We start from the raw sequence: 27,659 nt of genomic DNA on the forward strand, positions 1-27,659 counted from the left end.
CAAAATTTTAGAAAAGGTAAATTAATCCATAGAGACAGAAAGTAGATCATTATTGTCCTGGGGCCAGGGATGGAGGGAGGGATAGACGGCAAGGGGCGCTAGGAAACTGGAAATATTCTGCAAATTCATGGTAACAGTGGTTTCATGGGTGTATACATGGATCAAATCTTTCTGAATTGTCTTATGTTGAAATCCTAGTCCCTCATGTGATGGCATTTGAAGATGGGGCCTTTGAGAGGTAGAGTTTGTTGAGGTCATTAAGGTGGGGTCATCATGATGGGATTAGCACTCTTATAAAAAGATAAGCCAGAGAGTTTGCTTGTTCTCTTTCTCTTTGCCATGTGAGGACACCATAAGAAGGTAGTGATTTGCATGCTCTCACCAGAACTGACCATGCTGATTCCCTGATCTCAGACTTCTGACCTCCAGAACTATGAGAAATAACTTTCTATTGTTTAACCCACCTGGTCTGCGATATTTTGCTATGGCCACCTGAGCTAATGTACCATTCATACTCAGCAAAATACAAACTAAAAGGACTATGAAGTAAAATGTCATACCTATCACATTAGTAAACATTTAAAGAGTTCTGTAAAGACTGTAACAGACAAATTCCTAAAGAGTAATCCGGCAATATCTTTGAATGTTGAATATTTTCATCCCCTATGACCCAGGAATTTAACTCCGTGATCAATTATCTAAGAAATTCCTGCAACAAAGGCAAAAGATCTATGCAAAAAAATACATTTGCCGCAATATTTTTTGATGTGGCAAAATATCTGAAACAACATAGTAGTTAGTTCTTCAAAAATAGTGATTAAACAGTGTTGTGTTTATATTATGAAATTTTAGGCAGCAATAAAAAATCAACTCTTTCAAACCCTCCCCATCAGTGGAGAACCATCTCCAGAGGCCAGTGACAACCTTCTGTTACTGCTCGTTTCTTCAGATGTATCAGCAGGGACATATATTGTTAGGAAAGTGTGTGAGAAAGGTTTTCACACATAATTAAAGGAATTTCATTTTAATTATGTCCTGTCTTACTTACTAATTTCTTGGCCACAAATTATTTATTAAGTTATTCTGTATCTAGGATGCTTGGGTGGCTCAGTGGTTGAGTAGCTGCCTTGGGCTCAGGTCATGATCTTGGGGTTCTGGGATCAAGTCCCACATTGGGCTCCCCACAGGGAACCTGCTTCTCCCTCTGCCTATTTCTCTGCCTCTCTCTCTGTGTCTCTCATGAATAAATAAAATCTTAAATTACAGGGATTCATGTAATTAATTAGTTCTGTATCCATGGCCTTATAGCAACAAGATTTCCGGTTATCTACAGTGACTGGGGAAAAGTTGTGAAGCCTGCTCAAGCTTCATTTTGGACAAGGAAAATACTATCAGCATACCTTGTTTTACTGTATTTCACTTTATTGTACTTTGCAGATAATGTGTTTTCACAAATTGAAGGCTTTTGGCAATCCTAGGTTGAGCAAGTCCATCAACACCATTTTTCCTAAAGCATTTGTTCATTTCATGTCTTTGTGTCAAACTCTGCTAATTTTCACAATATGTCAAACTTTTTCATTATTATTATATTTGCTATAGTGATCTATGATCAGTGATCTCTGATGTTATTATTGTAATTGTTTTGGGGTGCTATAAACTGTACCTGCAGAAGATGACAAATGTAATAATCAATTAATATTGTGTGTGTTCTTACTGCTCCATTGACTGGCCATTCTCCCATCCTTTTCCCTCTCCTCAGGCCTCTCTATTCCCTGACACACAATGATATTGAAATTAGGTGAGGGGGCGGGGCAAGACGGCAGAGGAATAGGGTCCCCAGGTCACCTGTCCCTACCAACTTACCTAGATAACTTTCAAATCATCCTAAAAAACCTACGAATTCGGCCTGAGATTTAAAGAGTACAGCTGGAACGCTACAGTGAGAAGAGTTCGCACTTCTATCAAGGTAGGAAGAGGGGAAAAATAAATAAATAAAAAAGCATCCAAGGGGGGAGTGGCCCCCACGAGGAGCTGGGCTAAGGGCCACCATTTGCATCAACGTGGATGGAACTGGAGGGTATTAAGCTGAGTGAAATAAGTCAATCAGAGAAGGACAAACATTATATGGTCTCATTCATTTGGGGAATATGAAAAATAGTGAAAGGGAATAAAGGGGAAAGGAGAGAAAACGAGTGGGAAATATCAGAGAGGGGGACAGAACATGAGAGATACCTAACTCTGGGAAACCAACAAGGGGTATTGGAAAGGGAGGTGGGCGGGGGTTGGGGTGACTAGGTGACAGGCACTAAGGGAGGCACTTGGTGGGATGAGCACTGGGTGTTATGCTATATGTTGGCAAATTGAACTCCAATTAAAAAAAAATATATATATATATATATTGAAATTAGGCCAATTAACAATCCTACAATGGCCTCTAAATGTTCAAAGGAAAGGAAGGGTTGCACGTATCTCAGTTTAAATAAAAAACTAGAAATGATTATAAGTTCAGTGAGAAAGGTATATCAAAAACCAAGATAGGCTAAAAGCTAGGCCTCTTATGCCACACACTTAGCCAAGTTGGCCAATGCAAAAGGAAGACTGCTTGAAGAAAATTAAAAGTGTTCCTCCAGTGAACACACAAATGATAAGAAAATGAAACTGCCTTCTTGCTGATATGGAGAAAGTTTTAGTGGTCTGGATAGAAGAACAAACCAGCCACAACATTCCCTTAAGCCTAAACCTAATCCAGAGCAAGGTCCTAACTCTCTTCAGTTCTATGAAGGCTGAGAGGTAAGGAAGCTGCGGAAGCTTGCAGAGGTTGGTTCATGAGGTTTAAGGAAAGAAGACATCTTTGTAGCAGAAAAGTGTAAGGTGAAGCAGCAAGTGCTGATGCAGAAGCTGCAGTAAGGTGTACAGAAGATCTAGCTAAGATAATCATTGAAGATGGCTACACTAAACAACAGATTTTCAGTGTAGATGAAACTGTAAGAAGATGCCATCTAGGACTTTCATAGCTAGAGAGAAGTCAATGGCTGGCTTCAAAGCTTCAAGGGACAGGCTGACTCATTAGGGGCTATCGCAGGTGGTGACTTTAAGTTGAAGACAATGCCCATTTACCATTACAAATATCCTGGCGCACTTAAGAATTATCCAATTATCCTTAATCTACTCTACCTTTGCTCTGTAAATGGAACAAAGCCTGAATGACCACATGTTTGTTTACACACGGTTTACTGAATGTTAAGCCCACCATTGATACCTACTGCTCAGAAAAAAAGATTCCTTCAATTTTTTTAAAGATTCATTCATTCATTCATTCATTCATTCATGAGGACACAGAGAGAGAGAGGCAGAGACACAGGCAGAGGGAGAAGCAGGCTCCATGCAGGGAACCCTACATGGGACTCGATCCCAGGTCTCCAGGATCACACCCTGGGCTGAAGGTGGCGCTAAACCACTGAGCCACTCAGGCTGCCCAAAAGATTCCTTTCAAAATATGACTGCTCATTGCAAATGCACCTGGTCACCCAAGAGCTCTGATAGAGATGGACAATAAGATCACTGTTTCTATGGCAGATAACATCACACCCATTCTGCAGCCCACGAATCAAGAAGTAATTTTGACTTTCCAGTCTTATTATTTAAGAAATACATTTTGCAAGGCTATAGGTGATTCCTCTGATGGATCTGGGCAAAGTAAACTGAAAACCTTCTGGAAAGGATTCACCATTCTAGATGCCACAAAGAATATGATTCATGGAAAGAAATATCATCACAAACAGGAGTTTGAAAGAGGTTGATTCCAACCCTCATGGATGAGCTGGAGGGGTTCAAGCTTTCAGTGGAGGAACTCACTGCAGATGTGGTAGAAATAGCAAGAGAACTAGTATTAAAACTGGAGCCTAAAATGGGGTTGAATTGCTGCAATCTCGTGATGGAACTTCAAAGCTTCTTATGAATGAGCAAAGAAAGTGGTTTCTTGAGATGGAATCTACTACTGGAGATGCTGTGAAGATTGTTGAAATGACAACAAAGGATTTTGAATATTACATATACTTAGTAGCAGCAGAGTTTGAGAGGACTGACTCCCATTTGAAAGATGTTCTGTAGATAAAATGTGATCAAGCAGCATCACATGTTACAGAGAAATCATTCATGAAAGGAAGAGTGGATTGGTGTAGCATTCTTCATTGTTGTCTTATTTTAAGAAATTGCCACAGCCCCCACCTTCAACCACCAACACCCTGACTACTCAGCAGCCATTAACATCGTGGCAGGACCCTCCATTTGCAAAAAGATTACTTCTGGCTAAAAGCTCAGACAATGGCAGGCACTTTTTAGCAATAAAGTACTTTTTAAATTAAGGTATGTACATTGTTTTCTTAGACATAACAGTGTTGCACACTTGATAGACTACAATACGGTGTAAACCTAACTTCTATATGCACTAGGAAAACGAAAAATTCATTCAACCCACTTTATTGTCACATTGGCTTTACTGTGGTGGTCAAGAACTGATCTTCCAGGGATGCCTGAGTGGCTCAGTAGTTGAGCGTCTGACTTTGGCTCAGGGCATGATCAAATAAATAAAATCTTAAAAAAAAAAAACCTGAGACTTGCACACTAAAATATGTGCATCATGTTATACATAAATTATATAATAAGTTTTTTTTAATCTTATGAATTGCATACTTTATTAAGATTTTATTTATTTATTCATGAGAGACAGAGAGAGAGAGAGAGAGGGAGAGAGAGGGAGAGAGGGAGAGGGAGGCAGAGACACAGGCAGAGGGAGAAGCAGGCTCCATGCAGGGAGCCTGATGTGGGACTCGATCCCGGGACCCCAGGATCACGCCTTGAGCTAAAGGCAGGCACTAAAATGCTGAGCCACCCAGGCATCCCTACATACTTTAAATTGATAGTTTACTGAACATAAATTATACCTCAATAAAGATAAAAAAACATTAAATTCAGAAGTTATGTTGAATCCTTTGCAATTGTTCAAATATGTCCTGTTCTCTCATATTTTGGTATCATCACACATAATGTTCTTTTTCTTAGGACATGCCCTGCTTCCCACTCCAACTATCCAACTTTGCCTGGCTACCTCTTCCTCTTTTAAAATTAGTTCTAATGGCTGAGTAATATTCCATTATGTATATATACCACATCTTCTTTATTCACTCATCTGTCGAAGAACATCATGGCTCCTTCCACAGTTTGCCTATTGTGGACATTGCTGCTATGAACATTGGGGTGGAAATATCAGAAAAGACAAATACCCACCATTTGCTTCGACGCGGATGGAATTGGAGGGTATTATGCTGAGCGAAATAAGTCAACTGGAGAAGGACAATCATCATATGGTTTCACTCATATGTGGAATATAAGAAATAGTGAAAGGAACTATAAGGGGAAGGAAGGAAACTGAGTGGGGAAGAATTAGAGAAGACAAACCACTAGAGACTCCTATCTCATGGAATCAAACAAAAGGTTGCAGAAGGGGAGGTGGGTAGGGGGATGGGGTAACTGGGTAATGGGCACTGAGGAGGGCACTTGATGGGATGAGCACTGGGTGTTATACTATATGTTGGCAAATTAAATTAAAAAAAGAAAAAGTAAAATTAGTTCTAATGTCTGTTGACTCTGGAAAACCTTTTCTCAACAAATATGAGTTAGCTGCCCTCCTAATTGTTCCCATAGTATTCTATGTTTAACCAACTCAACACATGGAGAAAGAAAATCATAAAATGTTCATGTTCCCTGTATCAAGGTCAGAGTGGTGAGTTGCCTCCAGAGTCCCAATAGCCGGGCTACTGAGTGATTGCCTAGGGTATCAGTCATGACTCTGGTAAAAATATCTCAAAGATTTCATCCTTATCCAGGCTCAGAAACATGATCCTTGTCAGCACAGTAAATGTAGATCAGGGGTCTATTGACATTAAACAAGTTCATAAGACATAATAAGGAAAAAACTATTCCAGGAGCCAAAATATTGCAAATCCAGACAATCAGCAGGTTTTCTTCCCTTGCAGGCCAAAAACTGTCTTCAATTCACACTTAGGACATGGGCAAAAAGCATTTGCTCAATTAGGAAATTCTGTCTCTTTAGCAACATAACTAGGTCCCGTAAGAAGAAATCACAGGTATTAGATGTATGCTCATTATTACCATGACAGTAGTTCAAAAGTGGGATGGACTATCTCAAATATTATATGCATTTCCTGTCACTGGAACTGCTATAAATAGTTGATTGATCCTCTGACATGAAATGGCAGATGATGTAAACCAGGCTAATGTAAAAGGGACTTAAGGTCGTTAAAGTTCCAACTTTCAGACCTTATGCATTTTCCCACCTCACATCCTAGTACATAGATGTTCGTGTACATCCTAGTACATAGATGTTGTTTGCTAATCTGTGGTACAAAATAGCATTTTGTTCTACTGACTGAAATTTCTCTATTTTTTAAGTCTTAGCTGCTGCAACCTTTGTAAGTTTCCTCATCAGTAAAATACCTTTCTTGAAAAATTGGGGGAAAATCAAATCAGGTAATACATATAAAGTACGTAGTTTATGTTAAATATTTAATAATTATCATACTGCTCAGTTTATACATGAAAGACAGCTGATGAGTAGAACATCTAGATATCAATTTCAAGTACTTCTCACTCTAGTTATTCCCAAAGACCAAGATCCCTTTGAGGTTGGGTCAATGTTATTCAACTTTGAATATCTAATGCCAAGCTCAGTGCCAAGAACTTACTCTCAATACTGTTTGTTAAATAATTAAGTGACCCAGGAGATCTTGGTTGGGTGACTTTCCCCCAGAAGATCTGGGTGGTTCTTAAACTCAAGTGGCTCATTTTTTCCATTGGGTAGTTCAACAATAACCTCAAGCAAATCAAAAGCCAGCCAGGAGGCCATATGAAGCATCTGAGTAGTGAAAAGTTATACAAAGTAGATCTTATCAAGGTCAAGGGAAGTAGGGAGAAGGAAGAAATAAATTCAGGAAAGGGGGCAAAGTCATTCTTTGTAATTATAATCACACATCTATAAATCATTAGTCACCTGTAAAAATACTATGAGTCATGCTATCCTTTATGACAGCATGTAAAGGGTTGCATTTTACTGAGTGGAAGCTCAGCCTGACATATTTACAGTACAACCCCACATTATGTCCTCTCTGGTTATTTGTGACAACACCTAGAGTTTTAATTTAAGATAGGAAAAACTCAATGAAGTGAAAGCAGTATAAAATGTCAGAAGAGATCAAAAGAGATAATGCATCTGAAAATGTTCTCACAACTAGATACATTATTTAAAGCTAAAGTGATATTCTTATTACCTGAGCCCATCAAGACACAGAATTGCATGGTGCAGATTCACACTTACTTCACATATTTGTTCAAGAAATAATAATGATGATGAAGAGCTAATTTGATGGATGACATTGATAAGTGCTTTTCCTTAATTATAAGCCATTATAGCTCTATACAAAAGTTAAATATAAAATTTTTTAAAGATGATGTCTATTTTCTAGCATATATACTTGATACAAGAAGAACTGTAATAGAAGTCATTGTAATTCATATTTAGATATATCTAAGAAAGAAATATAGAAGTTTTGTTGTTATTCATGTGATAGGACTTAAAATTAGGCAGGCTGTCACTATATCAGTTCTAGTATGGAAATCAAAGACATGTCAATCAATCAAGAAGCAAATTATAGGGCAGCCCCGGTGGCTCAGCGGTTTAGCGCCACCTGCAGCCCAGAGCGTGATCCTGGAGACCTGGGATGGAATCCCAGGTTGGGCTTCCTGCATGGAGCCTGCTTCTCCCTCTGCCTGTGTCTCTGACTCTCTCTCTCTCTCTGTGCCTCTCATGAATAAATAAATTTTTTTTTTAAAAAAGAAGCAAATTATAGAGCATTTATAATGGCTCCTCCAACCTGGGGCCTCTGGGAAGTTTAAAGAACTATAGGCTATAGAATCAACCTTCAAGTGGTTTATATTAAGGGTTCAGAATACTGTATTGCTTTTGCTTTATTAATGTTGTCTTTCCTATCTCAAACTGAAAATAACAGTATACATAAGTGCCAAATTGTACTATTGGGAAAGATTAGAAGAATTCCAAGTATTTTGTCTAGGAAGGTGAAACAATTGTTATCACCATTCTACACATTAGAATTCTTCAGGATTAGGCTGCACTAACTTCTGGGTAAGAAAGACTACCGCCTAAAGGTTAAAAGTATGGCACTTAAGCCAGATTGCCTAAGTCTGATTCCCAATTAGCTTATTATCTATGTGTCGTTGGCCTTATTGTTTAAACTCTTGATGCCTCAGTTTCTTTACTTATAAAATGGAGATGATATTACATGCCTCTTTGAGTTATAATGAGATAACATTTGTGAAGAATTTACAACAGCACCTGCTCCATAATAAGTATCACATATGTTTTTTATATAAGAGAAGGAAAAAAAGCATTGGATTCTGATTATCTAAATAAGAAGTTCAATTACTCCAACTAAGTAACAAAGTTATAAGACAAATGCAGTCAAACTGGCAAATCACAGAGCTGAAGAAAATTTACTTCAGTGAGGGAAAAAAATTGTTGAACTTGTTACAACCAATCACCTGCATAGATGATAAAGTACTAAAAATGACTATGGCACAGGGGAGAATATTCAGACACTGGAGTGAGAAGGCTCGGGTTTGAATCCTATCTCTACCACTTATTATCTAGGTAAGCTTGCACAAGTTACTTCTCTGTATTTGAGTTTATTAAAATAAGAAAAAGTATAGATCCCATATTATAGGGTTGTTGTACATATTAAATGAGTTAATATTTTTAAAGTACTTAGAATAATACCTGGCATTTTTTCTGTTATTATTATTTTTTCAATTGCAGCTTCTATGGCCAGATACCTACCTAGGGTAGTATAAAGAACAGAATTTAGATTAGCAGGTATAAATAAAATTAAAATATCATAAATAATATTTACATTCTATCTACCTATCAAATTGTTTAGCTAAACTACCAAAGTGTAATGGAATTATTGGAATGATCACTGCCATTAAGATTTGTAGGATCCTAATGATACCAGAGTGACTCTCCTGGTTTAGTCCAAGCTTGGTTCCTTTACTGCTCCATAATCGTGATTATCCTTTTTAAAACAAACAAAAGCATGCTGCTTCCCTGGTTAAATCCATTCAATGACTCCCCATCTCTGACTCTCCAAACCCAGCCACACCAAACAACAAATCAAATACTCTTTATAATCATATACAGTAATGTCTCTCAGAATTCTTTTTGTGTTCTCTATCTTGTTATACTTCCAGTATTGTTCTTCTGCTCTTAATCTGGCTCTACAAATCAATCTTTCTGAGCCCCACACCTGTTTCCTCTCCCTAGAATCCTCCTCCTCTAAGTTCTAGACTAGGTTAAGACTCTGTTAGCATAGATCACCTTGTACTTCTTTTTTCTTAATATTTATTATATTTGCAGTTAGTTTAGCAACTTTATTCTTACCTGTACATAAAATGTGTGAGGACAGGAACTGTTGTTTTTTTTTTTAATTTACATTTTAGCTCATTCACATACAGTGCAATATTGGTTTCAGGAGAAGAATTTGTTTCATTTTGTTCAAAGTTGAATTCCTGGTACCTAACATCATTCCAGGAATATCAGAAGCAATCAATAACTTCTTATTGAAGTATGGAAGGGAAGAAAGACAACCTATTAAGGCACTAGTCACATTTTTCCTTACCTAACCCTATCTCCTAGCTATATCCTCAATATATATTTCACCATTATCACTCAACTTGGAAAACCAGATATTTTTTGTTGTACCTATGACCATTATCATCTGCACCAATGGTCAAAAACCACAAAGCCCCGACTTTTGGTCTCCTTAACTGTGTTACATAACGGACAGATCCCTTCCTCCCCTGGCCCTCAGAATTCTCATCTACGCCATGAGGGAGTATATTTACACTCAAGCATCCAGAAATTCTGTCAGACACTCATCTCTGCAGCACCCCATTTTGTGACAGTTTACCCCAGTCAACAAAGTTGTGCTAAAGCCAGCTTTTATTGGCTCACTGGAGTCAACTGTGTACATCTCATCTCAACCTTGAGTTCCATATTGGACACCATATTGGTAGCTTCTAATCAGCCATAGTAGGATTACATATACCACAGTAATCAACAAAAGCTATAAATGAGGGAGTTTATGGGGAGAGCAGATTGCTAAACATTTACCAGGATACCACTGACTGACTATAAGCTCCAGGTGCTACCATGGAAGAGTGAATGGCTCTAGATTGAAAATTAGCACTAGTGCTACATGGAGCAAGAAGTATTGATACAGATAGTCCATAAATGGACACAGAACACTAAAAAGAGAAAAACAGGTTTTGGGGGAGGGGGGTGTCTTAGTTTAGGATTACCTCAAGGCAGACTCTGAAACATGGTTTTGAGTGAAAATGGGAGGTGATCCAGAGGAACGTCAGTAGTGAGAGAAGGGAAGAAAACCAATGCAAGGTACATTAATGAGTTCCTTCTGCTATGGGCAACTGGGGCTCAGTTCCATTGGAGATATATAGGAGGCTGCAGAGAATATGCTTCAGAATTGTTTCAACTCAAAGTGAGGGGGCTGAGGTATGTATCCACAAACTCCTATCATTGGTTGAGCTGCTTCTGTGGGCTTTACGTCCACAGAATTTTTTATATTTTTTAACTTATATTTTTATTATTTATTTTTATATTTTATTTTATTTTTACCTATCTATCTATCTATCTATCTACCTACCTACCTATCCATTTATTTATTTATGGCTATCCCTATACTCCAAAGCACACATCTATAGCCAGGAAAATTTCCCAGAGAATCACATGCACTTACAATAAGAAACCTTTGGCTCATAGAGGAATAGTTAAGTATTGAGGTATTAGGGGTGAAGCATCAACAGCATCTGCTAAGGAAGGGTAATAATATGACAAAGAAATTAACAGCACTAACTCAGCATTGGAGAAGACTTTTGATCAGGGATATTCAGCCTTAGATTTCTCTTTTCCAACAAAATGTCAAGATGTACCATCATACTTCTCTACCATCCTGCAAGAGTGGAGAATGAGATCATTCTCCAGTAACCCACTGCAATAATTTTGAAGGGCAATGAGTTTCACTACATTCAAACATTAACAAATTTGCATAAGAATATATTGAGAAAAACATAGCTAGAACAATAAATTACAGGTGGAAAATTCTGGAATTCAAGTTTGAACTTAAAGCAATTACAGTCAGAAAGAATGAGAATCCTCTAAAATGGATAGAAAATCCTTTATTATATGCAGAAACGAACAGTTCTTGGGTGAGGGAGGAGCAGATGTACACAGCACAGGGTTAATAGATGACTTAGAACCTAGATGACTAAAAGAGAAGAAAATCCTAAGAACCAAAGAGACGTTTCTCTTATATTTTGTTGGATTCACCCATTTCTAGTACAGTTTAAGTGGAAATTAATACTAGAACTATACTCTACACTATATCTAATTTGTTATATCTAAATTTTTCTCAAATTATGTAGTGCATACTATTTTGTTTATCCCACAATGTATGTTCATGCTTTTCAAATTAATCCTTCAGTTATTATTATAAAATCTTAAAGGAACTCCTTCAAGAATTAACAAAAAGATATCTCTCAACCTCTGGATCCAATCAACAACTGAGGTCTGGATTCTGGTGTCCAGAGAAGAGATGAATAGCACTGTTATAAAATAGTTCTTGAACAAGGCCCATCCTGTTAATATGTTAGCCCACAATTGAGTAAAGAACCTAGAATGGATGTGGGGCAGATAATACTGAACTGGACTATCTAAATGTCAATCTGCTTTCATTCATAAAGAAATTAAATACGTAAGTTCTATGGCAGCATTTCTCAAAATGCTTCAAAATGCTTCAAAAAACCCCTAGAGATCCCCAAGACCCTTTCAGTAAGCCTATGAGGTCAAAACTATTTTCTTAATAATACCAAGATTTTATTTGCCTTTTTTACTCTTTCTCATGAGTGTACAGTGGAATTTTCCAGAGCCTCTATGACCTGCAAAGATGCCATCACTCTGACAGCTAATGGAACATGTGTTTTTGTGTTCTTAGGTTTAAAGTTTTCTCAGCTTTAATTTCTAATCTGGTAAATATTGATGGATAGAACCCACAGAATCAAAAGCTCTTTGAGGTCCTCAATAATATTTAACAGGTCCAAGGCCAAAATGTTTGAGGATCACTGTTATGTGGTATTCCTCAGTAGTTGTATTGATGTAAGGCATCTACTACAAATAAAGATTAGATAACTTTAGAGAACATTAGGAATATATTCAAACACAAAATATCTTAGAGGTAGAAAGGTCTTTAGGTGTTATCTAATCATCTTTTTAGGTGAGCAAAGTGGCATTCAGAGATATTCTTGCTCCAATTTACAAAGGAAGCTAATGAAGGGGCAGAGTTAGAACATAGGACATCCAATTGCTTAGCAGCTTTGTTTCACTTTTGTTTTGAATCTTACAAAGTCCTGTCACAGACCATCCTTTTCATCCTGTAACCTTCAGGTAGAACCAAACAAATGTCCTGGGAACATGAGAATGAATCTGTCTGAGACAAAACTTTCTAAATCAACAGACACATTCTGAATCAGAAAGGCTAGAAATAAATTCAGTGAAGTTATTATCTCTCAAGTTCCCTCTCCTATCAATTTAGTCAAGAAGCTGAGTCTATTCATTTCAAAGCAAGGTAAGGAGGTTTCCCATTAAAGTAAATGCAAAAAAAAATTGATTTTGCTACTCATCCCAAGGTCATTTTATCCGATTCCTCTTCTCCTGCAGAAGACACTTCCTAAATTCCCCAATGTCTTCCTAACATTCCTGCTAAGCTGCAAATGTAGCTTCATTGAAAAACCAATGGCAGCATATGAATCATATCCAGATAATGGATACAACGTGCTTTATGAAGAATGGATGATACAAAAGTTATGATTATCATAATACTATGCTCTGTTTGGCTCAAAAAGTAGTCCCAGATCCATTTGTGAGGCATTCTTGGGGTTTTTGTGAGACATTATGAAGTAGTGATTAAAAGTAGTCATTCCTCTGTCAAAGAAAGGTAGGTTCATGCCTTGTCTCTACTACTTATGGGCTGTGTGACCTTTGGCAAGAAACCTAAGCATCTAAGCCTCAAATTTCTCTTATGTATAAAACAGAGGTGATAATAGAACTTGCTTCACCAAGTTGTAAGGATTAAAGAAGATAAATGCAACATGAGGCAAATAGAAGATGGTGAAGGCTACTTAGTTACCTTTGGGTATTTCTCTTATCACCATCCCAAGTATTAGAATGAATGCATCACCATGAAGCCAGACTTCAGGGACTGGTGTGGTAAAGAAGAAAGGCGCTGAGAAATTCTCAAAGATGATGGGTGCCATATTGAGAAGGGGAGCAAGACAGAAGAACTTCTCAGTCTTGGAATAGGGTAAGAAACACCAGTCCTAGGTTTAGAGGAAATCCCATACAACTCATGCCTATCAGAAAAATTAGAGTTGAGAAAGGCTGGGATTTGGGCCTGTATTAGAGTTGGAACTGGGAAAAATTGAGATACAAACTATAGATACTTTCAGGCTTGCTTGCTTGTTTTCTTTTTTCTTTCTCTCTTTTTTTGCTTATAAGACTCATCCTTGTTAATAAAGTCTAAAGTAAGCAAAGAGCACTGAGGTATTAGTTGATTAAGAGGGATGTGGCCCTGTGGCATTTGTATTTCAAACCAGGCTCAGGAGGACAAACAGCTCTCATGCCCAAAGGACACTCTTTCTAAAGGGGAAATGTCAGGCTAAATATCACATCACAATGCTTTCTGTAATATCTTGAGCAAGTTGCAAAAGCCATTTGGTATTACTGAGAAATATGATATGAAATGGCAAACTCTACCTGTGAAAATAACTGCATATATATGCAAAGACAATAAATTCAGTGCCTTACTTTTTAGCAAGGATATTATGTCATATTTCAGACCCCCAAGGACTGACAATACTCAATTTAGATGAAGATCAATTTATAACTGAACCTTCCTGGATGAAACCAGGCAATGATTACAAAGTACTGTTTCAATAACGGGATACCAGCTGTCTCTCTGCCACTGATCATATATGTTACCTGGAGCAAGTTACTTATCTTCCTAGTTCTGTTCCTCATCTATAAAATGAGCACAATGACAGTAACCGCCTCATACATTTGTCCTGAATGTTACATGAGGTAATACATGTTGGCCCTTACTACAGTGACTGATATTATACTAACAGTTATGACTTGTATTTATTGTCAGGTCAAAGAACAGATTCTAAGAAGAAAACCTTAACCAACTGGTCAAAATTAAGCTGCCCATGATATCAGGAAACACACTGACACTGGTGCTATGCAACAATACTAGATAACTAATAAAGTGAGAAAATTTGCTTAGATTTTTTTTTTTACAGATTTTATTTATCCATTCAAGAGAGACATAGAGAGAGAGAGGCAGAGACATAGGCAGAGGGAGAAGCAGGCTTCCTGCAGGGAGCCAGATGTGGGACTCGATCCTGGGACTCTGGGATCAAGACCTGAGCCAAAGGCAGAGGCTCAACCACTGAGCCACCCAAGTGCTCTGAAAATTTGCTTAGATTTTACAAAAATAATACCAATCACACATGTATAGATAAAATATTTAACACTCTAACCTAATTTCCATATTGTTTATTTTAACCCAACAATTATATTTGGATGCCTGTTATGTGCCCAGTGTTAGCAAGTGAGAATACAGAAGAGGAGGACACATCCCTACCCTCAAAAAGCTCATAAGTTACTAGGAAAGGCAACTATGCAAACACAGAATTATAACGCATTATGTATATTCAATGACAGAAATATTTATGAGATACAGACTTAGCACAGAGAACAGAGTAAACAATATGAAGATGAGTTATTTAGAAAGTTTTCACAGCTCAGAAACTACTTTACATATAGACTATGGACCTAGAGAATTTAGAAACAGAACCCCCCAACACACACACACAAACACGTGCACTCAACTGATCTTCAACAAATGTGCCAAGTTAATTCAGTGAGAAAAGGATAGTCTTCAACAAAGGGTGCTTAAACAATTAGATACCCATATGGAAAAAAATTAATCTCAAACTTTGCATTATACTATATACAAAAATTAACTGGAAATGAGTAGTAGTCCTAAATATGAGTGCTAAAATTATAACACTTCTAGAAAAACATATAAAAGAACATCTTTGACTTGGGGTTAGGCAAAGAGTTCATATGGCACAAAAAGCATGAACCACAAAGGAAAAAAATTAATAAAATGCACCTCATCAAAATTTAAAATTTTTAGTCATAAGAAGATACTCCTAAGAAAATATTTATAAAACAATTAGCAGATATGGGATTCATATATAAAACATGTTTTTTTTTAAAAATCTTGTAACTCAATAGTAAGAAACCAACCAACTTTTTAAAATGGGCAAAAGGAAAAAAAATGGGCAAAAGGTTTGAGCAAATGCTTTATCAAAGCTATATGCATGGCCAATAAGCACAAGGCAACATGTTTAACACCATTATTCATTATGGAAAAGTAAATTATAACCATAACATGAAGCCACCATACACCTACACGAATGCTTAAAATTAAAATGACTGACCATACCATATGTTAGCAATTGAATTTTCATACTTTGCTACTGTGAATTAAAAACAGTACAATTGGTAAACAACTGGACTGTTTCTTTTAATGCTAAACCTCACAGTAGGGATCCCTGGGTGGCGCAGCGGTTTGGCGCCTGCCTTTGGCCCAGGGCGCGATCCTGGAGACCCGGGATCGAATCCCACGTCGGGCTCCCGGTGCATGGAGCCTGCTTCTCCCTCTGCCTGTGTCTCTGCCTCTCTCTCTCTCTGTGTGTGACTATCATAAATAAATAAAAATTTTAAAAAAATAAAATAAAATAAACCTCACAGTACCATAAGGCACAGAATCCCACTAGGAGGTATTTATCTAAGAGAAGTGAAAATATATGTCCATGGAAATACCAGTATTACAATGATCATGACAGCTTTATTGATAATAGTCCCAAACTGGAAACAACCTAAACGTCTATCAAACGGTGAATAGATAAACGCAATGTAATAGATCTATATAATAGAATATCACTCAGCAATGAAAAGGAACAAACAACTAACAATGTGGATATATCTCAGAAGTATATAAAGTGAAAGAAGCCAGACACAATTGATCACATACAGTGTGATTCCATGTATAAAGTTCTAGAAAAGGCAAAACTATGACATAAAAAAGAAACTCAGTAGTTACCTGGGGCTGGGGTGGAAAGGATTGACTGCAAATTGGCAGGAAGGACCTTTCTGAAGTAATGGCCATGTGCTATATCATTTGTAATGACTAAATATTGTACACATTTGTTGAAACTCATCCAACTATACAATTAAAATTGGTGAATTTTATTGTATGTAAAGTACACTTCAGTGAAGCTGCTTTTTTAAAACAATCATTTATGGGTTCTGTCTGAAGAAACTATTCCATTGTCTGATTTTCTTAAATAATGCAAATTTCAGGGTACTGAACTTTTAAGATAATACAATTCTTCAAAAAAAGCAGCATTTAAGATTACCATAAAGCTGGTTATGAATAAGATCAGTGTAAATAGCCTTCCACATAGTCCTAAAAATGAAAACCCATTGTTAAAAACAAAGGATTTATGAGCACTATTTCATTGTAATTTACAAAGTGGACCATTCTTTAGGTAAAATAAAAGGAATTCTCCAATTCAAATCTAACAAAAATAGATGCACCTTAAGATAAAATTACATATCTAAATGAAAAAAATCTTTTTAAAAAAGATTATTTATTTATTTATTCATGAGACACACACAGAGAGATAGGGAGAGACATAGGCAGAGGGAGAAGCAGGCTCCATGCAGGGAGCCTGATGTGGGACTCGATCCCAGACCCCAGGATCACACCCTGAGCCAAAGGCAGACACTCAGCCACTGAGCCACTCAGGCATCCCTAAATGGAAAAAAATCTTAATTTAACAACACCTAATTTATGAAAATTTGGACATACATATAAGTGATTATTTGTTTTATAAAAAGTTTCACACTCCACTTACTTTAACAGTAAACTTCTCTATTCCATTTAAAATGACTTAAGAACAGATTTTTAGGAAGGTATTCCAAATTATACTGAGCATAAACAGGAATTAGCAACTCTGAGCTCTCTAGCTACAATTATGTAATTTCTTCTTATGGGTCCTAAACTGAGACTATATATTTAAAAACATGTCTGAGTTGGAATTATAAGATTATTCCACACATTCATATTTTATATCTCTCCCACACAGTTCAACGAGCAGAATTGGCTTGGGAGAATCAATGCAACTTGTGTATGCATTCATTTTTAATATGGTGCACTGTGAGAAACAGGTAACAAGTAAATAACTAACTTCTGCATTTGTTTCCTCCTCTTCTCATAATCACATTGCAGTGATACTCAAGAAGCTCCAGAGCAAATGAATGCTCAGGTTGTAAGCTTAACAAAATCTGACTTTGAACTCACGTCCCCAGATAGGAAATAGCCACTGAACCAATTCATAGAATCCTTTGGGGGGAAAAGTAATCCTAAATTCACTTACTTAAAATCTAAGCCCTTCCTTACACCGATTAGTCAGGAAATTACTGGCTAAAGGTGAGTCTCAACTAAGAAGACATGAACAACTCCCCTGTCCTTAAAGAATTTGAGGTCAGCATCTCTTAATCCTAACAATAAGGACAGGAACAAGTAAAAGATGTTATTTTCGGATAAAGAGATACAGATGGTGGTAGAAGATAATTCCAGTCATCCACCTCACTAATTTTGCAAATACAGTAAATATTTTGAATCCTTGTCTCGCGACTGCTAAAATCTGTTACATAAATTAAAAAAGAAGTCTGGAAAATTTTGGTATTTTTAAACAAATTTACATATAATGGATAACCAAATTATACTATTCCTCCAAGTTCCCTGGAAAGAGACCAAGGTGCAATCAACAGTTTCTAAATAATCTATGCTATGGTGCCAAATGAATATAAATGATGTCAACAAAAAATATTACTCAATAAATCATAATTTCATTTATTATTTTAAAAGGTTTTGTTATACTCTTTGATTTTTTTCATGACCATGCTGTGAGGCACTTAAGAAAAAACTGTACCCCAATTTCAGATAGGGAAAGACTCATTTGTCCTGGATTTCATATTGCATTTGTTATAAGGGGATTCCATGTTCTTTATACTATGCCATAAAATATTTCCAGCTATTGATAAGACTTTGTTTCAGTGACCTCTAAGACTTTTAGTATCGCTGAATAAAGGTTTATTTGTTACAGTTTTGATAAATCTCTTTTTCTTATATAGCATAATGACTTGAAACTTGGAAACCTGAAGTTATATCCTGACACTTAATTGGTTACACGGACTTGATCAACTCTTCAGAGTTTCACAGTGATACTGACCGAGAGGGCTTTGCACATAATGTCGCTCTAATGCCCATTTGTGTGTATGTAGTGGGGGCTGGGGAGGAAGAGGTTATCCGAAACATAACACAACATGAAACTCACAACATGAAACCCACCACATGAAATCAGCTTTGCAAATTGTGAAACATCTGCTAAGGTTCAGTTTATTCCACCACAGTCTGAGAATTACAAACTCTTCATCACAACAGAAATTCAAAGCAAAGATAAACTATAATGCAGTCCCATGAAGAGGTCTACCATTACCATGACAAAACACCAGAACAACAAAAAAGCTCTCTTCTTGTTCTCGTTTATTTCTTCTGAAAACCTTGTATTTGACTCTAAAACTGTTAAGTCTCCTTGAGGAGAACATCTTGTCTCCATTTAAGTGATCTCATTAAAGTTCCAACTCTGGCTCAATCTGCCTTCTTCAGGTCCACAGCTCCGCCAACTAGAGAAAATCACACAGCCCTACAGACTGGTAATAAGACAAAAACTCATGGCCTACAAATCAGCCAGGCCCCAGAATCACCTATGAACTCTTTGCCTCATCTTTGGTCAGTTCCTTCAGGCACTGCCTTCAGTGAATTTTCCAGGGCTGTTCTCAAGCTCACTACTCAGGCCCTGATGTTCTCCCTCACAGAAGATGGCTCTTCCTCTCAATGTACCACCCTTCCTTTAACTCCTCCATGTCCAGTCTCAGCTGAACCTCCTCACTAGGATCAAATGTCTTTCTTCCTTTTCAAATCTAATCTATTCATCTCTTTGTGCTTGACTTCATCCCTCCTCCCCAGCACTGTCCCAGCAAACATGTTCTTAACTCCAATCTCTCCAGTTTTACCGATTCCTAAACCTTAGCCTATAAACAAGTCTAAAACACTCATACACTGCCATCAATCTACTGTACAGCTTGTTCTTTTTCACATTTACTAAATTACTGAAATGCTAGTCTACACTCTTCTGTGCCCAACCCACCTTCTGGTCACTTCTCAAATTGCAATAATCTGACTTTTACCCCACTGCTCTCCTGCAACTGCTATAATAAATCCCAATTGTCAAATACAATAGGACTAGGTCAGTCTTTAGATTCTTGCACATGCTTACCGCATTTGAAGTTGTACTTAATGCCTCTTTCTTAAGACTTCCTGCTCCCTTGAACTTTGTGCCTCTATAAAACTCTCCAATCTCCACTGTGGATGGTAACAGTTGATTCTTTCTGCCCAGTACATCTTCCTCCATTCTTCTGACAACAAAATTTCCCTTTCTTTGCAGTTATGGTGGGACTGCCAACCATAGCATTCGGCTGCATTAATTGGTACAGGGATGAGCATGTGACTCATACTCAGCCAATCAGAGCCTTCCTCCAAGATTATTTTGTATTCTGAGCTATCAAGGCAACACTGTTTTCCTTCTGGCTCTAGCCTCAAAGGCTCACCTAGCCTGACCGGAAAAAAAAAAAATCTATATAGAGTCTGAGTGAAAAAAAACTTGACCATGTTCAAATTCCTGGTTTCAGTCAGACCCAAAGGCAGCTCTGACCCTGACCTGATATGATTATTTGATCCTTTAAATTCCCCTCTTTGGCATAAGCCACCTCTTATTTGTTCTCGCTCCCCATCCATCATCTACTCTAACCTTCCCTCCTCTTCTCATTCTATTCATTATGCTCTACATATGCTTCTTTGGATGATTTCAACTAGGCTCCAGCTTTCAAACTTCCCACTGTGTGCTGATGATTCCCAAGTCTTTATCATCACATCAGATCTCTCTCTGGTCTTTCACATTCAAGTGTCAATTTGATGCTAAAAGATCTCACCTTGGGCAGCAGGGGACCGGGATCAGGATCGACCCTGTATGGAGCCTGCTTCTCCCGCTGCCTGTATCTCTTTCTCTCTCTCTCTCTCATGAATAAATAAATAAAATCTTAAAAAAAAAGATTTCACCATGATTACTTCAGAATGACTATCAACCAGTTTTCCTGAGGTCAGTCTCAGGACAGGTTTACCCCCATGGCATAATTATTAATAACAATCTTTCACATTTTCAAAACTGTCCTGATTTGAATGATAAAGTATGTGATCATGCTTTCTAAACTGAACTCACCATTATTCCTCCTATATCTCAGTCAAACAAACTAGAAGCCTAGAGTCATCCTTGACTCTTTTTCCTGAATCTGGCCTCTGTGTTACAACATCTCGTCTTTGAACGCTTCTCGAATTCAACATCTCCTCCCCTTTTCTAGTGCCCATGCCCTGAACTCTATCATTTCTGAAGTAGAGCAACAGTCCCCTAACTTTCAGTCCTGTCCTCATATCCACCACCCACATAGCCATCACGGTGTTAAGTTTTCAGCTCGAATTCTTCACCTCTCTCTCTATCCATTGCCTGAGCCATGATGTTGAAGTTCCCTCCACTAAAAATAGTGTATACTTCCCTACATCTTCACTGTGGGCTTACCCATGTAGGTTGCTTTAACCAAGTGAATGTTTAAAAATATAACTGAAGGGGGGGGGGTAACTGGGTGATGGGCATTAAAGAGGGCACTTGATGTAATGAGCACTGCATGTTATATATCTGATGAATCATTAAACTCTAGCTTTGAAACTAATAATACACTATATGTTAATTAATTGAATTTAAATTTTAAAAAGAGATGGTTAAATTAAGACTATTTTATTTGAAATATATATATATATATATAAAATATACAAGCAAGGGTTTGACATGTACTATGTGATTGAACTTGGGCTCTTGAGCTTCTGACTTTGCCATTAAAAGAACATTCTCTGGCTAACCCATAGGTCCAAGAAAGGAGGGAGCTGAGTCAGCAAAAACTAGACCCAATCTGCCACTTGTGTCCAAGTTCAGACAAGTCCAGCCTAGAACAATTAATCCCAACCAAATGGCAGAGAAATGAAAGAGAATAAATACTGTTGTTTTAAGTCATTGGGTTTTGGAGTGATTTATTATGAAACATTAGCAGACTGACACCACATCCCCTCCCTATCGTAGATCATAGTACTGAATTAATCCAAGGTAGAATCTAAAGTCATGGGACACCTGGGTGGCTCAGTGGTTTAGCGCCCGCCTTCAGCTTGGGGCGTGATCCCGGGATCCAGGACCGAGTCCCACATTGGGCTCCCTGCACAGAGCCTGCTTCTCCCTCTGCCTATGTATGTGCCTCTCTCGCTCTTTCTGTCTCTCATGAATAAATAAATAAATCTTTTTTAAAAAAAGAATCTAAAGTCATCCTTGATTCTTATGCCTCACTCAGACCTTCACGTTCCAACAGTACTTGGGTCTTATGAATCTATGGGGGGCGGGAGGAGTTGTGGGTTTTTTTTTTTTTTAAGATTATTTACAGATTCCCCACTGAACAGAAAGCCCAAGACAGGGCTGGATCCCAGAACCTGGGGATCGTGATCTAAGCCAAAGGCAGACATTTAGCCAACTGAGCCACTCAGGCACCCCAGGAATCTATATTTTAAACATTTCTTTAATCCAGAGTCTGTCTCTATTCCTGCTGACACATCTCTGGTTCAAATCTTTACCTCTCTGATTCTAAACTACTGCAATAAATTGACCTGGTATCCTTGTGTCTGATTCTGTCCTAAGTATGTGATTCATACAGCAACCAAAAGATCTTCCTATATGGAACTTTGACCATTTCTGCCCATTTTAACTCTTCTCCCATTTCCTAAAAACCCTTTAATGAGTCTCCATCACCTACAGAACAAATTTAACATATTAAACAAGACATTCATTGTCTGGCCCCTACTTATACTCATCACTCCCCATTCCCACCTTGCAATATGCATTTACAGCAATATTGCTTATGGTTTCCTAATACCTTTCTGGAAAGTATTCCTTGCCCCTTTATCTATCCCTGATCATGTGTTTCTCCTCTGTGTTTCCCACAATATACTATACATATTAATTTGTACTTACCCACAGTATAATGACCTATTGATCTATCTTTCCTACTGGCTTTTTGAGGGAAGACTGTCTTACTCATGTTTCAATTGAGAGTCTTGCTCCAGGGCAGAGCTTGACACATATTTACATAAAATATATAAACCATGTTTATTAAAACACTCCTCTAGGGCAGCTCAGGTAGCTCAGTGGTTTAGCACTGCCTTTGGCCCAGGGTGTGATCCTGGAGACCTGGGATCGAGTCCCACATTGGGCTCTCTGCATGGAGCCTACTTCTCCCTCTGCCTGTGTCTCTGCTGCCTCTCTCTCTGTGTCTCTCATGAATAAATAAGTAAAATCTTTTAAAAATAATAAAATAAAACACTCCTCTAATATTCTCTCCTAACCTCAAATTATATAATTTTTTTTTGCTATTAATACATATGATTAAAAAACTACCATTGAAATGAATCCATTTATTCATCTAGTCTCTTTAAGTAGAGCTGGTATCAGTAATATGAAGGCAAGATAGTGATATGATCAACCTAGTTGCCCTCATTCAGAAACTTGGGATCCCACTTAGATTTCACACTTTCCTTTACCAATCAATTACTAAATCCTGCATGATGGTTAATTTTAAGTGTTAACTTGACTGGGCCTCAGGGTGTCCAGATATGTAGTTAAACATTATTCTGGGTGAATGTGTGACAGGGTTTCTGAATGAGATTAACATTTGAACTGGTAGGCTAAATAAAGCAGACTGCCCTTCCCAATGTGAGTGGGCCACATCCAATCTCTTGAAGGCCTGAATAGAATTAAAGACTGAGTAAGAAAGAATTCCTTCTCTCTGCCTGACAGTCTTTGAGGTAGAACATAAGGGTTCTTCTGCCTTTGGACTTGGACTAGAATTTACACCGTCTGCTGTTCTGGTTCTCAGGCCTCTGGACTGATAATGGAACTATCATACCCTAAAAAAAGTTCTCAGAAAAAGTATTTAGTTAAAAATCGATATTCAGTACATGTTAAATTATTAACTTCTATAATAAAACTATTATTAAGTAGGCTCTTCTTTATAATGACCAACTGAATACACATCACACATAAAAGGTAATTTCAATCACTATTAGAGCCACCGAAATGGCAACACACTGCTCTGAATTTCTTATGGGAAAGCATTACATACCTCCTGGTTATAAACAGAATTCTAAATATAAATATAAACCAGGAGACGTAGCTTAAGGTCCTGTCTTCCATGTATCCCATCAATGTCAGTGCCAGCACATTGTATGGAATTATGTTTGATGCAGGGAGCGCTGGAACATGAAATCATGTTTACATCTTTGTGCAGAAAATACCAGGACAGCTTCCAATTCTGGAAGGGGAAATTTTTGATTCTGTGAAGCCAGGACTTCCTGCTTTTGTAGATCAACGTAAAGCAGGGTGGTGAGACTGTTCAAGGACTCTCAGAAGTGGCCAAAGACTCAATCCCCCAAAGTCACTGGAAAGAGCCCCAGTGGTCCTGAAGGCAAAAGCAGGACTGCACTTACTGCCAGAACAGAAAGCCCAGGCTCGGGCAGCCTGGGCGGCTCAGCGGTTTAGCACGGCCTTCAGCCCAGGGCGTGATCCTGGAGACCTGGGATCGAGTCCCATGTCAGGCTCCCTGCATGGAGCCTGCTTCTGCCTCTGCCTATGTCTCTACCCTCCCCCTCTCTGTGTGTCTCTCATGAGTAAATAAATAAAATCTTAAAAAAAGCAAGCAAGCAAGCAAGCAAGCCCAGGCTCTGCTTTTTGAGGTAAGAAATATTCAAGAAGTCACCTTTCCTGGTACCAAATGACAGTGTTAGCATCATGGATGAATCCTATGAAGGCATGTTAGCTTGGGTTACTGTGAATTTTCTGACAGGTCAGCTGCATGGGCACAGTCAGAAGACTGTGGGACCCTGGACCTGGGGGGAGCTTCCACCCAAATCACATAACTAGTCCAGTTTGAGAAAACCCTGGAACAAATCCCCAGAGGCTACCTCACTTCATTTGAGATGTTTAACAGCACTTATAAGCTCAATACACATAGTTACTTGGGATTTAGATTGCAATGCAGTAATTCAAATTTGCTATCAAATGACATTTGAAAATCTTCCTACATAAAACAGCTCCTCTGAAAATATTTTGAGCAAATAATCATTCCTTAAAATACATAAATAGAATATAGTGATATCCTTTAAATTGACATTTGTCAAGTTTTCTCTAAGTGAGAAATAGAGTAGAACAGGTGCTAACAGAAAGTCACAATAGCATATAACTTATCCAAGAGCAAGAGGATGACCAAAGTCATAACTAGTATTTAAGTAGAAAGAAGGATGAAGGGCAAGAGAAAGATACATATAACCCAATCTACTGAGAGAAGTGTTCTAATTTATTTGAAGTTCCAAACTCATTAAAATGGTATTCCTCAAAGATTTAAAATAGGCATTGAGTGAAGACTTCGTAAAAACTTTAAAAAGTTAAGATCAGGGATCCCTGGGTGGCGCAGCGGTTTGGCGTCTGCCTTTGGCCCAGGGCGCGATCCTGGAGACCCAGGATCGAATCCCACATCGGGCTCCCGGTGCATGGAGCCTGCTTCTCCCTCTGCCTGTGTCTCTGTGCCTCTCTCTCTCTCTGTGACTATCATAGATAGATAGATAGATAGATAGATAGATAGATAAATAAATAAATAAATAAATAAATAAATAAGTTAAGATCATTAGTAATCAATAGCAAGGAATAAAAATCACTGCTCATATTTTTTATTTTTTTTACAGCAGATATTCTTTTGTAATGATCTGTACTTAAGACCAGTTATAAAATTGATTGCCATGCTTTAGTCATTCAAACTATCATCTATGCAACAGGATGGATCCAGGGTGGAATTAAAAATCTGCCACAGTTCACATGTAATCATGACATTAAATAGCAAAGGATAAATTATAAACTAAACACTATATTTTTGTTTTCTTGCCATTTTTATTCCAATATAGTTAACATAAAGTGCTATATTAGTTTCAGGTGTACAATGATTCAAGAATTCTATACATTTCTCAGCGCTCATCAAGATAAGTGTACTCTTCGTCTTTCCCATCTTGCAAGGTGGCCAGTGAGAAAGTTGAGATGTCAGATGCTAAGGAGAAGAAACCTGAAGCCAAGAAGGCTGACACTGGTGGCAAGGTTAAGAAGGGCATCCTCAAGGCTAAAATGCCAAAGAAAGGAAAGCCCCACTATAGCCAAAACCCTGTCCTAGTCAGAGAAATCGGCAGGTATTCCCAATTGGCTATATATTCTAGAAAGGCTATATATAAGAGGAAATATTCAGCAGCCAAATCCAGGATTGAAAAGAATAAGTAGAAAGTCCTTGCTACTGTCACAAAACCAGTCGGTGGTGACAAGATCAGTGGAACCTGAGTGGTTAAACTTCACAAAATGGCTAGGTTTTATCCTTCTCAAGATGTGCCTTGAAAGCTGTTTAGCCACAGCAAAAAAAAAAAAAAAAGTGCAGTTAGCATGTGAGAAAACTGGAAATGGCCAGAGAGGCAACAGCTGGTTTTCCTGAAGCGGCTGAGCAGTGGCTTGCTACCTGTGACCAAACCTATGGCCCTCAATCAAGTTCCTCTGTGTAGAATACAACACAAATTTGTCATTGCCACCTCCACAAAAATTCTGTCAGGGGTGTGAAAATCCACAAACATCTCACTGATGCTAACTTTAAAAAGACGACACTATGTAAACTCAGACAACAGGAAAGTGGGATCTCTGACACAGAGAAGGACAAGTAAGAGATTACAGAGCAGTTCAAGGTTGATCAGAAATCTGTGGACTTGCAAATCCTGCCAAAAATCAAAGCTGTTCTCCTCAGCTACAGGGCTAGCTCTGCTCTGGGTTTTCGCTCACAAATGGAGTTTACCCTCACAAACTGCTGCTCTAAATTTCTTACAAAGAACCTAATTAAATAACTGATCCATTAAAAAAAAAAAAAAAAAAAAAAAAGATAAGGGCAGCCCCGGTGGTTCAGTGGTTTAGCGCCACCTTCAGCCCAGGGCATGATCCTGGAGTCCCAGGATTGAGTCCCACATCGGGCTCCCTGCGTGGAGCCTGCTTCTCCCTCTGCCTGTGTCTCTGCCTCTCTCTCTCTCTCTCTCTCATAAATAAGATATTTTAAAAAGTTTTAAAAAAAGATAAGTATACTCTCAATCCCCATCACCTATTTTACACCCATCTTCCTATCCCCTTCCCCTCTGGCAACCCCTAGTTTGGTCTTTGTATTTAAGAATCTGGGGTTTTTCAATTTATTTCTTTTGTATTCTTTGTTCATTTGTTTTGTTCCTTAAATTCCACATGAGTGAAATCATTCTTTTTTTAATGCTGTACTCAGGATTGCTCCAGATTCGATTATAAGGGCAAAATATGTACTCTGCATTCCTTTATTTTCTTCTTTGTTAAGGTACTATTTCTTCCCTAGTGCCCAACAACCTTCCTTCATCATGGTGACCATTTTTTATTTTGCCTCTTTCATATTCTACCCCCAACCACAATTAGAATGTACCTATTTTGCCCAGGCCTTACAAGGTCTGAGAAATTAAGATTATTAAGGCTGAAATGTTAATGGCATAAGTAACTCTTTCCAGATTGATCAATTAGGAATGCTTTGGGCAGCAAATAAGCAATACCAGCAATGACAAAATCAATAAGAATAAAAAACTTAAGGCAGAGCAGCATCAAGTTGGTTTGGTGGCTTACCTATGGCACCAAAAATATCTAGGCTCTTTCTATTGTTATGTTTGAACATACTTAGCATATGGAATTTGTTTCATTGGCTGGTTGCTTTGCGACTTCAAGGTAGCTTTCCCAGATCCAAGCATCACAATACAAAGAAAATATCTGAATGTGGTATGTGATACAAATGAAACCAAAACAGATCTTTCTCTCCATGTACCTTGTTCCTTTTATCAGAAGGTAGACTTTCCATGAGCCCCAGAAAAATTTCCCTATATTTCACTGACAAGGGAGAATAGGAAAGTGAGTCTGAGGCTTTTTCAGCCTCTATAGTGGAGGGGGGCAGAGAAAAAATGAATTGGCAATGGTTTCTAGGAAGCAAACTAAATGTGGCTCCCATATCAGATGAT

The 27,659-nt window shown here is 37.9% G+C and overlaps 1 protein-coding gene and 2 pseudogenes across 2 annotated transcripts in view; 2 read left to right on the forward strand and 1 right to left on the reverse strand.

Annotated features, from left to right (window-relative positions):
* LOC144308937 (ectonucleoside triphosphate diphosphohydrolase 5 pseudogene) overlaps positions 1-24,635 on the forward strand; it is a 36,843-nt pseudogene extending 12,208 nt beyond the window's left edge.
* The window catches only part of SYTL5 (synaptotagmin like 5), a 234,053-nt gene that overhangs the window by 157,665 nt on the left and 48,729 nt on the right, over positions 1-27,659 (reverse strand). The window lies entirely within an intron of this gene.
* LOC144308938 (large ribosomal subunit protein eL6 pseudogene) lies at positions 25,960-26,461 on the forward strand (annotated as a pseudogene).

Source organism: Canis aureus, chromosome X, assembly GCF_053574225.1.
Source record: "Canis aureus isolate CA01 chromosome X, VMU_Caureus_v.1.0, whole genome shotgun sequence".
Taxonomy (NCBI): Eukaryota; Metazoa; Chordata; class Mammalia; order Carnivora; family Canidae; genus Canis; species Canis aureus.